General features: G+C 45.5%; 1 long non-coding RNA gene across 1 annotated transcript; it reads left to right on the plus strand.

Annotated features, from left to right (window-relative positions):
- The first annotated feature begins 260 nt into the window (after positions 1-260).
- On the plus strand, positions 261-13,571 carry LOC144100189 (uncharacterized). The gene is made up of 3 exons (XR_013307542.1): positions 261-358; positions 2,795-2,884; positions 13,445-13,571. It is a non-coding gene; the product is annotated as an uncharacterized LOC144100189 (long non-coding RNA).
- Positions 13,572-14,737: the final 1,166 nt, after the last annotated feature.

The following is a 14,737-nucleotide window of genomic DNA, read 5'->3' on the forward strand; positions in this document are numbered from 1 at the left end:
TAGAATCTCTCGAAGATATTGAGAGGATGTTAATGCTAGCATAGCTATCAAGGACAGGTAGCGAAATCAGAATATCTATTCGGATTTCCTCTGCCTCTCAGGCTTAAGCAAAGGTCACATCGTCGATGTAATCATCTAAGTAAGCAGGAAAATGCAATACCGACAGGTCTGTAAATAGTGTCGCTCTGTTTCATACTCACTTTTGCATGCAACTGCTCACCACAAGATACTGCAATGAACTGGGAGTTATTGTCTTTACAAACTGCTAATAAAGTTTATGCGCTTGACAGAAAATCACAAATCCGCATCGATGTGACAAATGGTACTGAGCCCTACCTTCAAGCCGTCTATGAGAAGGGTGAGCCTGAATTCTCTCGTCAAACTTTTCATTCGCTATATTAAAAAAAATAATACACAATGCGATAGGTCCTGTTTCCGATATATCGGTTGTGTAAGTGAGTTTCAACCCAAATTCCTGAAAGCAAGGCTTTATTAGATATAGGGACGGCCCCTGCGGCAAACGTTACTAAACCTCAGTTTCACAGCTCCCCATACCGGCCAGCGGTGGAGTGTGTCCCAAGTGGCGGTCGCGAGAACTAACGAGGCTGCAGTTGAGATTTGCTGCCTGCCGGGCGCATCGCCTGCAATACGCTGCGCGGAAGCGTGGTCGGTAGTTCTAACGCTTCCAGTATTCCGCATGTTGTTGCACAAAGCCCACTGAGTTCCCAGTTTCCCAGGTATTTTCATATCTTCGGAAAATGGTGAATTTTGGTAGTCTCGAGGAAGACTGCAATCGCAGCGTAAGGTTGACAAGCAACAAAAACATACTTAGGGCTGTTTGTGCTGTATACATGCCAACTCTTTCCACATGAAGTCTGCTGAGCGCAGTAAACATCCATTGAAAGCAACTTTTCCCCAGTTTTACCTTCATTTTTCAACACACATTCAGGTATAATATTACCCTCTATGCCTACGCTAAGTATAATTATTGATACGGGCTTGCGACAGTTGTGCAAATATTTAGGTTTGCTCAAGAAATTGTTGCTTTTAAGTCGCGCCATTCAGTTTTGCCGTCTAAGTTAAGCTCAGATGGGGACCCGTACTTAAAGATTGCGATCTAAACATGGCTGGCCATTTTGTGCCATTAATTGCCTGAGCCCCCATTTAGTGGCTGTGGTGCCTTCATATGGGTACGGCGATCAAAGTAAGTAAGGCACTCGTTGAAAATAACTCTCTTTTAGAGGAATTTTATTTATACTGTCGTACTCCAGCCTAAAACTCATGACAATACTCACCTGTCATTCGGCGTATGTACAATGAAATTATTCTTGCTTTTTGCTGAAAAAGATATTACTTGCGAATAATACCGACGCTATCAAATAGCGATCTATAACCATCATTTTTAGTGAACTTAAACTCCATGCCATTGAGTGCACGCTAACAGGAAATCCGCGAGTAGCCGTCATTCTTCTTCTGGCTATTCCTGAGAATGAATTACCTTCTCGAAACGAAGAGTATAAAAAGACCAGTCAACGAATGCTTGCGGGCCTCGTCTATGGTGCTCAGCTGCATGAGCTTGCAAGCAAGCAAAGCGATATGAGGTGTGAACGTCTTGAAGGCAGGGCGCCACTCTTGTAATAACACAAGAGAGTTTTCGTCCCTATTGATCATTGTAGAATTATCCCGCGCTCCCTTCCCTAGCATAATACCTCGAATGAATGTTATGTCCCGAATGGCACCCCCCCTGGCATGGTCCAAGGACGTCCAAAGATTTCGGTTAACGCATGTTTGGCCTGAGAGCATTCATTTTATAATGGTAGTTTTAGACATACCATGAAAACCATAAGCTTTTTAAACGCTACCCAAATGGTGTTCTAGTGAAGCCATCCATGCCTCTTTGTTCTTGTAAATAACTTTCTAGATTCCTTTCAAAACGAAGCCATGCGCTTGTTGTGAACAAACGTTTGCAACGAGCCAGCTATTGAGTACGTATTTTTAGCGAGCAGACTTTGTTCACGTCTTTCGCAGCAGACTTAATTCCGGTGATATGATTTAATTGCTTATATAAGCGGCTCGTGTCACTTGAGAGGAAAAAAAGCTCCGCTGGTCCTGTGAATCCTATCTACTGGCACGCCCTCTATGTATGGAGACACGACCTGTCAGAATTTTTTCCAAGCATCTATCGTTGTTTTTATGAAGTCATTTAAACCGGCTGCTTAACAAAACCTTGCTCGACAGCTTGGCAGAAAAATTTGGTGTCTAGGAATAATAACCGATTTCTGAAATCAAGAAAGAGAGCTGGACGTCTCCTTGTTACATGGCGCGCCTAGGAAGTGTTGTTTAACACTGCCACTTATTTCACAGAGTAATGTTTTAACAGAGCAAGGACCTTCGGAAGACATTATTATTTGAGCATGAATGTTAGAAAGTTATAAATAAGGCTTCGTTTCTGTGCGTGTAGAAGGGTTCGGCTTGCGTGTAATGCAAACGTTTTTGGGCCATATTAGTTTCGTGCAGTAGGGGGTCCTAAATTTACAAGCAAAGTTTTATATCTTAGCGAAAGATGGTGTTCTATGTGAACACAAAAGTTTTCATAATTTTCCCGACAATAGAACAGGGTGGTTGTCTAAAGCAGTAACTCGAGGTGATAAATCCAGCTGGAATCACTGAGTATTTCACTTGGTCTCGTTTTGTTCTATCACAAAGACTAATTTCACAGTGCTATGCTTGTTAGACATTTTTGCTTGATTTTTATGAGATTTCAACAATTTGCTTGCATTGTTTTTGCCGTCAGGTGCCCATGATCTTAACTGGACTTACGCGCAAGATGTGAAATATGCTTCGCCTAATAAGTGCCTTATTTTAAAAGACTCCTCCAGCGGAGGTAAGTACAATCACAGCTGTCTTGTTGCAAGCATCCTACAAATTAACATACCTAAATCAGCCGTTTTAGAGAACGACATATCATTGCGTTTGTCTCGAAGCGTCTCGAAGCAATTCGAAGCGGCCATTTAAAGTTCGAATCGGTGTTTAACGCTTAACTCGTACGAACGCTTACAAGCATATGTTTAAGAACTGTTGTACGGCGAGCAGTGCTGCAAAACTCTAATCACTGGAAGATCTTTTAGAAATGTTATCAGTGCTCGCAAAAAGTTTCCAGAGGTGCATCATGCCATACAGATGTATGTGATGAGACGGCGATGGTCTGAGTAATTTTTAATGTGCTCTTAAAGACATTTATATTGCCTTCTTGCCTGCCACTACCTTTCAACGCATTAGTTTGCCAGCACACTCTATTTAACAGGCGGCAGACGATATTTGGGAAGGAATTGAGGTCTTATCCATACTGTGGAGTTCGCTGACCATTCCGCGAACTCGTTGGTCTTGTGTTCGCAAGGAAGGCCGCTCCAGTGGGGTCGGAAGTCCCCAACAAAGGGGCCCGTCCCGTCCCTGCCTCCCCTTCGTGCGGCGGACGTCCTCGTTACGCCGCGCCGTCACGGGGATGACCCGCCGGGAAAAACGCTAACCATGTACAGCTGTCGACATGTGGTTGTTAAGGGGTTGACGAGGTTTCGGGGGCGCCTGAGATACGGCTGAGTATTAGCCGAGTGACCGGAAGCCCACTATTCCCGTAACGACTGTGTTCGTCTCGTGCGGTGTATTCTGTAAACACTTTAGGGAACGTTTTGTCGCGTGTGCGAAAGAGATAGGAAAGTGGTAACAGCTGGGCCGTGGGTGCCGTGGGAGAGGGTGGTCGCGTTTGTGCTGTTTGTCTATTTGATTGCAACCTCTCCTTTCCCAAATGTTTAATCAGCACTCTTTCCCCAATCTGTGATTAGTTGGCGGAAATCCTTATTTTCCTTTCCCTGACCACTGATTGGCGAAATGGGTCGTTTGTTATCTTATTGGTTGCTGTCCCCGCTAAGGGCGGAGACAGAGGGTTTAAAACCAAGCGCTCTGGGTTGAGCGGGGGCTGAATTCGTCTGATCCACGATTTAGTCATGTAAATAGTTTTCTCCTTGCATGGTTTTTTCTCGTTTTTCACCTATGTTGTAAATAAATAGTTAACCTTCTCCTTTCCTTGAGTAATGTGAATGTTTGCGAGTAGAACCACCGGGTCATCAAGAAACCCCGATTTCATGATCAAGTAGTTTCCTCTCATCGCCACCGGAAGGGGAAACTCAACTGGCGCAGTCGACATAGGATCGCAACTGGCGCAGTCGACACAGGATCGCAACTGGCGCAGTCGACACAGGATCGCAACTTCTTTCTACTCAAGGCATTGGACGGAAGGTGAGAAGAACAAGTCGGTGGACAAGCTGTTTGTCCTAAAGGAGAAAACGTGAAGATGCGTCGCAAGACTGACGTCGAAAGCTTCAGGATCACGGGTCGAGTTCGAGAGGACATCGGAGGCTCAAGTCAGCTAGGAGCTGAAGGAGCCGGGCAACAACAAGTCATCGAGGGTTCGAGTCAGCGAGCTGCTGAAATGAACCAGGCGTCCACATCGAACGGGTTCGAGTCAGCGAGCTGCTGAAAAGTAACCAGGCGACCAAGTCAAGCCAGTCAAACCAGGCAGGAGTCAGCGAGCTGCTTAGAAATCCAGGGCTCAAGCCGTCCGCATCTAGGAGCCTGTCGTTATCACTGAGGACGACGAGATCACCGTGGCAGAGAGCAACGAGTGAGGTAGGAGACCTTTCTGCTTTCTCCGAATTCACCATGTCGGTGTAGTGTTTAGTGCTACAAACGATAGCACAGAAAACGGAGATGGCTGCCGTACGGTATGATCGGGAGGGCATGATGCGACGCGTTGAGCAGGAGGAGGCAGAAAAGCTGAGTGAAATTGAAAATTTGAAACTCCAAATTGAGCTAGAAAAGATAAAACTTGCACAGATGCAGTTGAAATTAAGGCAAGGGACGAAAGTTGATAGCGAGGTCTTATTCGCAGCAGTTCAATGTTATAACTGCATGAAATTTCGACATTCAATGATTGACTGTCCGAACTCAAAGCAAGAACCAGATGTTCCCGCGGTGAGGGCAGATGTGTGCAAAGTAGTAGCTCAGGTAAAGATGCTGGCGCCTGATAAGCTACATTCCAAGTCGGAGATGACTGTTAATAAGGTCAGTCAACCAGATGGGATGGATGATCTGGCATGCGGAGACTTGCATACCGAAGGTCAGAGTTCTGAAGCCTGTGTGGATTCACGGACCGAAATAACAAAACAGGAAGTTGGGGTTCTCCATGGAGCAGGAGCTGATCTAACGTTTTGTGCCGAGCCAAAAGAGTGTACTGTAGTCATAGGGGCATTAGTCACTCCTGTGGCGTGCGTGCTGTCAGAGCAACCGAGTATAGAGCAGACCCAGGAGGCACTTGAGTGTGTTGCTCGCGATCAAGAGTTCAGCATCGTGACCCAGTCTGTGTGCGCTAACTCTGACGCAGTAGTAAGGGTCGAGGACGAGAAGGCGGATCTGAGTGCGAGAAGGTGCTTTGCAGTCGATGGAAATCTAGCTGCCAAAGAGGAGTTGTCTTACCAGCCGGTGCTGACACTGTGCGCACTCACAGTGACAGCAGATCTAGCTGAAGGTGTAGGGCAGCTAGTAACATCGGAAACACACTCGGTACTAGAGCAGCCAGAAAGGAACCAGCCAGATGAAGAACATCAGAGCTCAGATTTCGATGAGAATTTCAGAATCTCGCACGAATCTGTTCGAGACAGACTCGAGGCTTCAGTGGAGCTTCAGGCAGGTCCCGAAGCTGCAATTGTGTCTGCATCAGATTGAGAGCTAACAGGGACAGCTGCAAAGAGTTTTGCAGCACATAGGAAACTGGTGGATGCGGGCAATGCCTCCATTCCTGTAGGTTTCCACATGGAGCAACCTGCCCCATTAGCAGAAGTGTGGAAGCAAGGCGGCGAAGATGATCGTAAAACGATAACGAATGAGCGCATGCTTTTCTTTGAGGAGAACGCCGGCTGCCAACGCTGGAAACAGCTAGCACTGCCGGAAACTGCATGTCAAAATGTAGGTCAAGTTGCCGATGACAGGCCCAACCCTATTCTAAAATTCAAAGTAAGGGCGAATGCAGACGCAATAAAAACAGCAGCCTTCGTGGCCCGTGGGGAGTCTGTAAGCTCTATTAATTTTGAGAAAAGCGACAATGGAGATCCGATAGCGGCGGCAGCCTTTACGACCGGCGCCGTTCCGGATAAATCGGAATTTTGGTCCAATCTTGTGTATAACGCTCAACAGAAATATAATGTTCTGTTTCGAGATATAGGTGGCTAGAAATCATTCTGCCAATTTGGTGCACCGATCTGACATGGTGGATTCTGGAACGTGCAGATTGGTGTCCTAACCTTGTGTGCACGGAACTAATTGAGGCTGTGTATGTGTGTGCGCAGTGCTGCAACCTTGTGGCCGGACTTTATTGTCACACTGACAGCAAGTGTCCGCGTGACATTCTTGGTTGGGAGGTGTGGAGTTCGCTGACCATTCCGCGAACTCGTTGGTCTTGTGTTCGCAAGGAAGGCCGCTCCAGTGGGGTCGGAAGTCCCCAACAAAGGGGCCCGTCCCGTCCCTGCCTCCCCTTCGTGCGGCGGACGTCCTCGTTACGCCGCGCCGTCACGGGGATGACCCGCCGGGAAAAACGCTAACCATGTACAGCTGTCGACATGTGGTTGTTAAGGGGTTGACGAGGTTTCGGGTCGCCTGAGATACGGCTGAGTATTAGCCGAGTGACCGGAAGCCCACTATTCCCGTAACGACTGTGTTCGTCTCGTGCGGTGTATTCTGTAAACACTTTAGGGAGCGTTTTGTCGCGTGTGCGAAAGAGATAGGAAAGTGGTAACGGCTGGGCCGTGGGTGCCGTGGGAGAGGGTGGTCGCGTTTGTGCTGTTTGTCTATTTGATTGCAACCTCTCCTTTCCCAAATGTTTAATCAGCACTCTTTCCCCAATCTGTGATTAGTTGGCGGAAATCCTTATTTTCCTTTCCCTGACCACTGATTGGCGAAATGGGTCGTTTGTTATCTTATTGGTTGCTGTCCCCGCTAAGGGCGGAGACAGAGGGTTTAGAACCAAGCGCTCTGGGTTGAGCGGGGGCTGAATTCGTCTGATCCACGATTTAGTCATGTAAATAGTTTTCTCCTTGCATGGTTTTTCTCGTTTTTTTACCTATGTTGTAAATAAATAGTTAACCTTCTCCTTTCCTTGAGTAATGTGAATGTTTGCGAGTAGAACCACCGGGTCATCAAGAAACCCCGATTTCATGATCAAGTAGTTTCCTCTCATCGCCACCGGAAGGGGAATCTCAAGTGGCGCAGTCGACACAGGATCGCAACTCATACTATGCCTACATTAACCCACTGCAGAATCGCACGCCTGTTCAATAATTTTATGTCACCCATACACAGGTGACAACAGCAGTCGCGGTGGCTGAGGGGTTATGACGCTCGGCTGCTGACCCGAAAGACGACGGTTCGATGCCGGCCGCGGCGTTCGAATTACGATTGACGGCAATTCTCGCGACATGTGTATTGCTAGATAATATTGCACGTTAAAGAACCCCATGTGGCCGAAATTTCCGCAGCCCTTCACTAAAACGCCTCTCATAGCCTAAACTGCTTTATGACGTTCAATCCCCATAAACCAAACAAACAGGTAGCAACAAAAGGTTATCACTAAAGAAGCCTTTAAGCACACTTTCTGTTACGTTACTTGCAAGCACTCACTTCGTAGCAGCGATAATGTAGCGAGACGGAATGTTTACTTCAATAAGCTTTTTTCTTGCATGGCAGACTTCGTTGGAAGAAGTCTCACAGAGTGCCTGCACCTAAAGATTATACTTAGCAGCAAACCCCTTTTTTGAATTGTATTTTGACATCTTCATAGCGTTTTTTTTGTGAAGGATTCATTAAAAACCTTTTTTGTAGGTGTTTATTAAACTGCTGAACATTTTAATAGAGATTAGGAACTGTCATAGGCTTGGAGAGACTATCAGAATTTATACTATTTTAAATTCTCTCAAAACACGGGACATAATCCTCCTATAAAAGTGCAAAAAATTAGGACCTTGTGATATTTTGTTCGTAAAGTTCTAAACCCGACGGGAAAATTCTTACATCGACCTATAGCCCAGAAAGCAGAGTATGGTTCAAAAAAATTATCTTGTCCAAATAATCAACATGATAACAAGAAAGAAAATGTCCTAACGTTTGCACAAACGTCACTTTTGAGGAGAAAATAGCGCCACCATAGTGGTTCACGCAAAAATACACAATATATGCGTATACAAACCTTCTGGACTGCTCAGCAAGCAAAAACGATTTCAGTGAGATAATATTTAAGCTTGAATAATAAGATATTGCAATGCTCAGACAATACTGCGGACATAACAAGCCGCCAGCAGACGGAGCTGCAGAGACGCCCGATCACAGCGTTGTAGGGATAGTGAAATAAGGTAGATCTGGGGTGTGAAGCCGGATATGTTGACTGCCAACATGGGCGCTGCTGTAGAGTTATTTGCTTTGATGGTCTATTGCAGAGCAGCGCGAAGCGGGATGTATAATTCTAAAGTGACTTCGTATTCTTTCCTAAATACAAAGTTGTATTAGAGCTACCGAACTGTTCCTCCACCGAAACAGTCCTAGGACTAGGAGTACACAACACTGTAGACGACCTTAAGGAAGCACACTTAACAATGCAACGAGGCCAGCTTTGCCGCATCAATGCAGGAAGGGCTATAATTGATCGCCTAGGACTACGCTTCGAGCTGCCACTACTAGATACCCAGACGCAAATACCCAAACGCATCGCCCAGGCACTACTAGTCGCGCCACTACCTAAGAATATGCGTCCTGCTCACCACGATGGGAGAAGGAAAAAGTAGGGCAAAAGCTCTGCACAGAATGTACACCCGACATGAACAAGCGGTATATGTAGATGCCGCAGAATACCCACAGAATCAAGCGTTCGCACTAGCGGCGGTGGACATGCAAGGCTGACTGATACTCTCCGGCACTACTAAAACGAGGCCCTCAGAAGTGGCAGAAGGGGCTATCCCTTTGCCATCATTAACACCAATGCTGATACTATAATAAGCGGTTCTCAATTCGCCATACGCAATTATGCGATGGGGTGAATTTCTCAGGTGCAATGACCACATTGAGTCAAACAATAAAAAAAAGAATACCATTCGTCCACTATGATCCCGGCTCACTCGGAGAACCCTGGTAACGCAGCAGCACACATCAAAGCACGAGTAATTGTTAGCCGAGCAAGGGACGCGATAGTTACTGAGAGTTTCTCGAAGGGCAGCCTGGCATCATATCACGACATAATTAATCAATTCACAATAAAAAATATTTTAAAAATAGACAAAACCTTTTATAAGGAGCCGGAGACTACCTGAAGGCTCCTCCAGACGCGATCCTTAATGACTCCTTACGTACTATCAGTATTCTACCCCAGTGATTACGACCCGGATTGTAGACTATGTGGCGAAATTGCCACTTAGGATCACATATTGTCGAACTCCAAAAAGGAGCCGGCACCGGAATCTCTAATACAAATTCCTACTCTCGAGCAGTGGGAGGCGGGTTGGTCAGCTCAGACCTGGGCCTTCAAACCCGGGCCAGTGAATGGGCTAACCAGGTCACTGTAATCCGTGGGCTGATAGCCACCCAGTGCAGATAATCTTCATTTTCATTTTATGCCAAAATTAATGATTTGCAGTACCATTTCCTAGAACGTTCATCGCCGAAAATAGCGGCTTCATAAGAAACGAAGCACTACCGTCTACATTCGCGCATTGAGAAATTATTGCCCCAAACTGCGGCTTGCCTGGCCGTCTGCAATCTGCAAAACGAGCAAGCTACGTCGACCGTCGAAGCAGGCATATCGGTTTCTTAGAAGGTGGCATATTTTTCTCTCATCGCAAGCACCACACAAGGGGCCGCAACTCTATGCCAGTGTCCCCGTTTGCAATTAACATTTATGGGTTTAGTCTACCTGTGGACCGCAGCTCTCGCTTGTTAAACTAGCCCTACTCCACAGCGCCGTCTGCTTGCGACGTGCTCTGTGCGCATCTGCGTCCTGAAATTTCTGAAAACGATTGTTCAACTTTAAAACGCAAATTCCTTTGGAAAATTTCTCAATTTGTGGGGCATAGCCCAAGGTTTGCCCAGGAATTTGTTTTCTGCCTTTCTTAACCCTTGAACTTGAGTATTCTGCTTCTCAAAAACGAAGTTGTAGCTAAAGTGCAGTAAACTAATCCCTAGAAGGAATCCAAAGTGCGAAGGCAGCCGGTGATGGTGAGGTAATACTCATCAAGGACCGTGGGGAGATTGTGCTAAAAAAACACTTGCCACCTTATATACGCATTCTCACTAGACATCCAGCGCAACGAAAATTAGCAAGAACACAAACGTTATCTAAATTCATAAGAAAGGTGTTGTGAAGTACTTGAAAAATTACAAACACATCAGCTTACTATGCATTTCCTGAAAGGTATTTACCAAGTAATTGGAAACAGAACCAGGCCAACATTAGGCTTCAATCTACCACACGACCAGGCAGGCTTTTGTAAATATTCGACAATGAGCTTTATTCAGACTTTTAGTCAGTTGACAGGGAAGCCTCAAGTTACAACCAGACTCTATATATACCCTTCATTGAATACAAGAAAGTCATTGTCTTAGTCGCAACCTCAGCAGTCATACAGGCACCGCGGAACCAGGTTGTAGATGAGCTGTTTTTAAAAATACTCCACAAAGTCTTCCATAAAGAGAGCAATAAAATCGCAGTAGGCATGCATGTTAGGAAGGAAGGAACCATTTTTGGAGCGATATTGAATGCTTGTTTACAGAAGGTATTCAAGGACCAGGATTGGTAACAGTTCGAGATAACAGTTGATGGAGGACTACTTCGTATTCTCTCATTTACAAATGGTATTGTTTTGTTAAGTAACACAGGGAACGAATCGCAAAAAATGATCAATGAACATGACTGAAAAAGCAGAGCTAGGGGAAGAAACTTACACTGTAAGTGAAGAAAGCAGGCATCTGGGTGGAAGCTCATGGCCAAGGCGAAGCCATCTGTTGCATTTTACAGCGCACAGAAGACAGGGTTGAGCCCAAGCCATGTATGAAAACCATGTATGAAGCCTGATATGGAGCCACAAGGACGCGACAGTGGAAAGTCAGGATCACTACCCAGTTCCTACCAGATTTCGCCCTCTACGGACATTACCTAACCTGCCCACTAGCCAAATGCAGATCCTACTGTAAAAAAGGCATAGTAAAAAAGGCTATGCTTTAGCTGATTTGGTTTCAGTTCTTATCGCCGAGGAGACGGAGAGTCTACGATATAACAGACTGTGAGTTTTTATTGCCCGAGAAAATCGCCGTTTTCTGCAGTACTGGTAGAGAAATACTGCACTCTTATGAATTGGGAAAATAAAGAAGATGGTGAGACACGGAGGGTTTCATAGCTTTCGCTTCGGTGGCATAGAAGACAGAGAACGGAATTTGGTTGCAGTCTGCTGTAACCTAGGAGAGGAAAGACACAGGGATGTATTTTTGGAACGCAGCTTACAGTAATCTCTGGGCTTAAAAGAAAAACGCAGAGAAGAAATAATCTATTGCTTGAGTCCTTCGCTATAAATAACGCTTCGTAGAAAATTGTTAAATGACAAATCAGACGGAGAAAGCGAAAATATAGAAGATTTTGCGTTTCCCCCTTTAGCGTAGAACTTATTAGTGTCTATATTTTGTGATAGTGCAATGCGCACATGGAATTGCTTCAAGGGCTAGTGTCTATATTTTATTGCAAAGGTTCTAAATGAAAGAAAGGTACAGGATTTGGCAGCGCGTGAAAGTCTGCTCTGGATTAGACAGGAAGAAAGGCTCCGATGGATATTGGCCGGGGCCACTGTTTGCCTGGCTACAAGAGCGAAATAGGGCAGGGACTATTCTAAAAAAGAAAGAGCAGACACGAGGCGATTACAAACACCACAGTTCTAATGAAGGAAACCAAAAGTATAAATGAATATATTTGTTAATATATGCACCACGGATTTATTTGAATATTTGTTTGAAGAGTTGTCAATGAAAGAAGTGCCCGAAAGGGATGGCTAGACGAACAGGGTTGGTCGAGCCAGGAACCAGAACCTTTACCCACCCCAACGGTTCCTATTTCGATATGAGGTAAGAGCAGCATAATTCGCATCCATGATATTCTTGTACACTTAACTGTCCGACTGCAGTGCTTCAGTCATAGCGTGTCGCCTGGGTACTTCCAACATTATGTGCAACGCCCCTTATATCCGGCCGGATCGAGATGTTGAAACGATTGTACTGAGGGGCGATTTCTTGAAAATGGCTGAACAGTTTCCTGTACAGGCCACAATATGTGAGAAAAAGCCTGGTAAGCGTGGTAATGTTCTGCAGGACGCAGAAATATATGGATGCGAATAGGGTGCCTAGATTCCTGAAAATTAAAATTGGTGTTTGCGAAAAGGAAATGGCGCAGTAACTGTCTCATATATCTCGGCGGACACATGAACCACGCCGTAAGGGAAGGGATAAAGGAGAGAGTGAAAGAAGAAAGGAAGAAAGAGGGGCCGTAGTGGAGGACCCCCAGAGTAATTTCGACCACCTGGGGATCTTTAACGTGCACCGGCATCACACAGCACACGGGCGCCTTAGCGTTTTGCCTCCATAAAAACGCAGCCGCCGCGGTAGGGTTCGAATCCGTGAACTCCGGATCAGTAGCCGAGCACCCTAACCACTGGGCCACCGCGGCGGGCACTCTGCGCCTCCACTTTGCTGAAAAAGCGGCGCTGCCATCGAGCCATCCAGATTTCACAACTTCTGGTGCTAGGGTGCATGCTAGAAGGAGGAGCATATTGTCAGCCTAGCTGTGTGCAGTACAAAGCTGTGAAGAGTCGCTAGCTCAGAAGACGAGGTGCCAGGGCGAGTGCCAGTTACCGGCAACAAGTTCTATCGGGACATATTGATCACGCTGACTTACTGCAGTTCTCTGGTTATATAAAAATGTGTGACATGCTCTCAGATATTCCCGGCTCCTTCCAAAGGAAACACGAAAATGCATTGCTCCGAACACGCCAAGAACGGGTGGTGCTCTTTTTGAGACATAGTCGACGATTAATTCTCGGCTGCACTTAAAATAATAATTTTCTGCATTTCACCACACCTCTGAAGCCTTATCACAAGGAGGAGGAGGAGGGAAGGCAGGAAGGATAACCTGAAGAATAGCCGGTTTGCTACCATGCAAAGGGGGAAAGGGGTGAGGAGAGAAAAAGATGAAGGAGAAACACAAGCATTAAGCGTATTCATTCGCTTTACAAACCTCGGCAGAATATTTTTTCTATATATTTGTTATTTTTCACTATAAAATTGTATATTGTTTGTTTTATTTTATTTTTTTCAGCAGGCCCACATCGCTGCACGCTTTGGGGGTATAAACACTCAAATACATGTCAGAAAATATTTGTGATAAAGTGCAGACGCGGCAGAGTTGTAGACCTGACGAAATGTACGAAACCTGAAAAAAATAAAGGTAAGCAAGTGAATAAGTAGGAGCTGTCTTAATAAAACTTCAGAACTCTGTAATGCGTTACAAAATAACGCACCAAAGAATTAACCATGGATCCGTGTCTGAAAAGAGCTACAGAACGGTAACAGTACCATCATGTTATGTTCCTGGTGTTGTTCATCGTGTTGGCTTTTAGAGGCACAGGCTCAACGGAGCTGGCAGAATGCAAAACTTATTGGCTGCATACCACAAGAAAAGGTCAGCACCTACACCTCATGTGCATGTAACAGAGGCGGACTTTGGCAATAAGGAATTTTCACGGATTTAAAGCAAACTGTATACTTCCACAAACTAAGTTTCAAAAACGGAGTTGGGCGACAAGAATAGCAATATATATCTTATAACATTCCGAAACATAAACAGTACTTTCTACAACCTTTCCTAAATTTTTTTTTGTAAACTGTAAAGGCAATACAGCGCTGAAAAAATCAGACCATCGTACGAGCTGTGTATGTCATAACGATCTTTCTAGAGCGGCTTGATTGAGTCTCGCGTAACAGCGATATGGCCGCCTGCTGTGGACACATTAGCATCGGAACAAAAGCAGCTTATTGTGGTAGAACATGGTATAGTACGGCGAGGTACTAAGCTTCACGGCACGGTGTTAAGGTATGGTATGTTAGCCTTGACGTTCTAAAGCAGCACATCAACTATGAGGGTTGCTGTATTGAAGGACGCCATGAAAATATCCGCCACCAGTATTTCTTCAGCATGTACTGAGATCGTACAGCACGCGAGGTTTTTTTTCCGTTTCGTCTCTATTAAAACCCGGCCGCCGCTGCAGCGATTGCACCTGTGTTCTCAGGGCTCAGAAGCCGAGCGCGCTAACTAATAAGACACGATGAAGAGGTTTAAAAAGATTCATGCTAATGTTTCTCAGTGATGTACAAAAGCACCGAGATGAAAGTCCTAATCAAAAACATTTCATAATATATTTCGATTTTATTTGTGACAATCGACACTTCAGCGACAGCTGGACTAGTACGATGTACTGATCGCTGTCTAGGTGATAACTAATTGTATGCACGGGTTTGGAGAGCAATGAGCGATTGCGGGACGAGGGGGTCGCTTCCAGGTGTGCATGGCATGGATGGGTTACGCATAGCCTTACCTCCGCGCGTGACCTTG

Source organism: Amblyomma americanum, chromosome 8, assembly GCF_052857255.1.
Source record: "Amblyomma americanum isolate KBUSLIRL-KWMA chromosome 8, ASM5285725v1, whole genome shotgun sequence".
Classification (NCBI taxonomy): domain Eukaryota; kingdom Metazoa; phylum Arthropoda; class Arachnida; order Ixodida; family Ixodidae; genus Amblyomma; species Amblyomma americanum.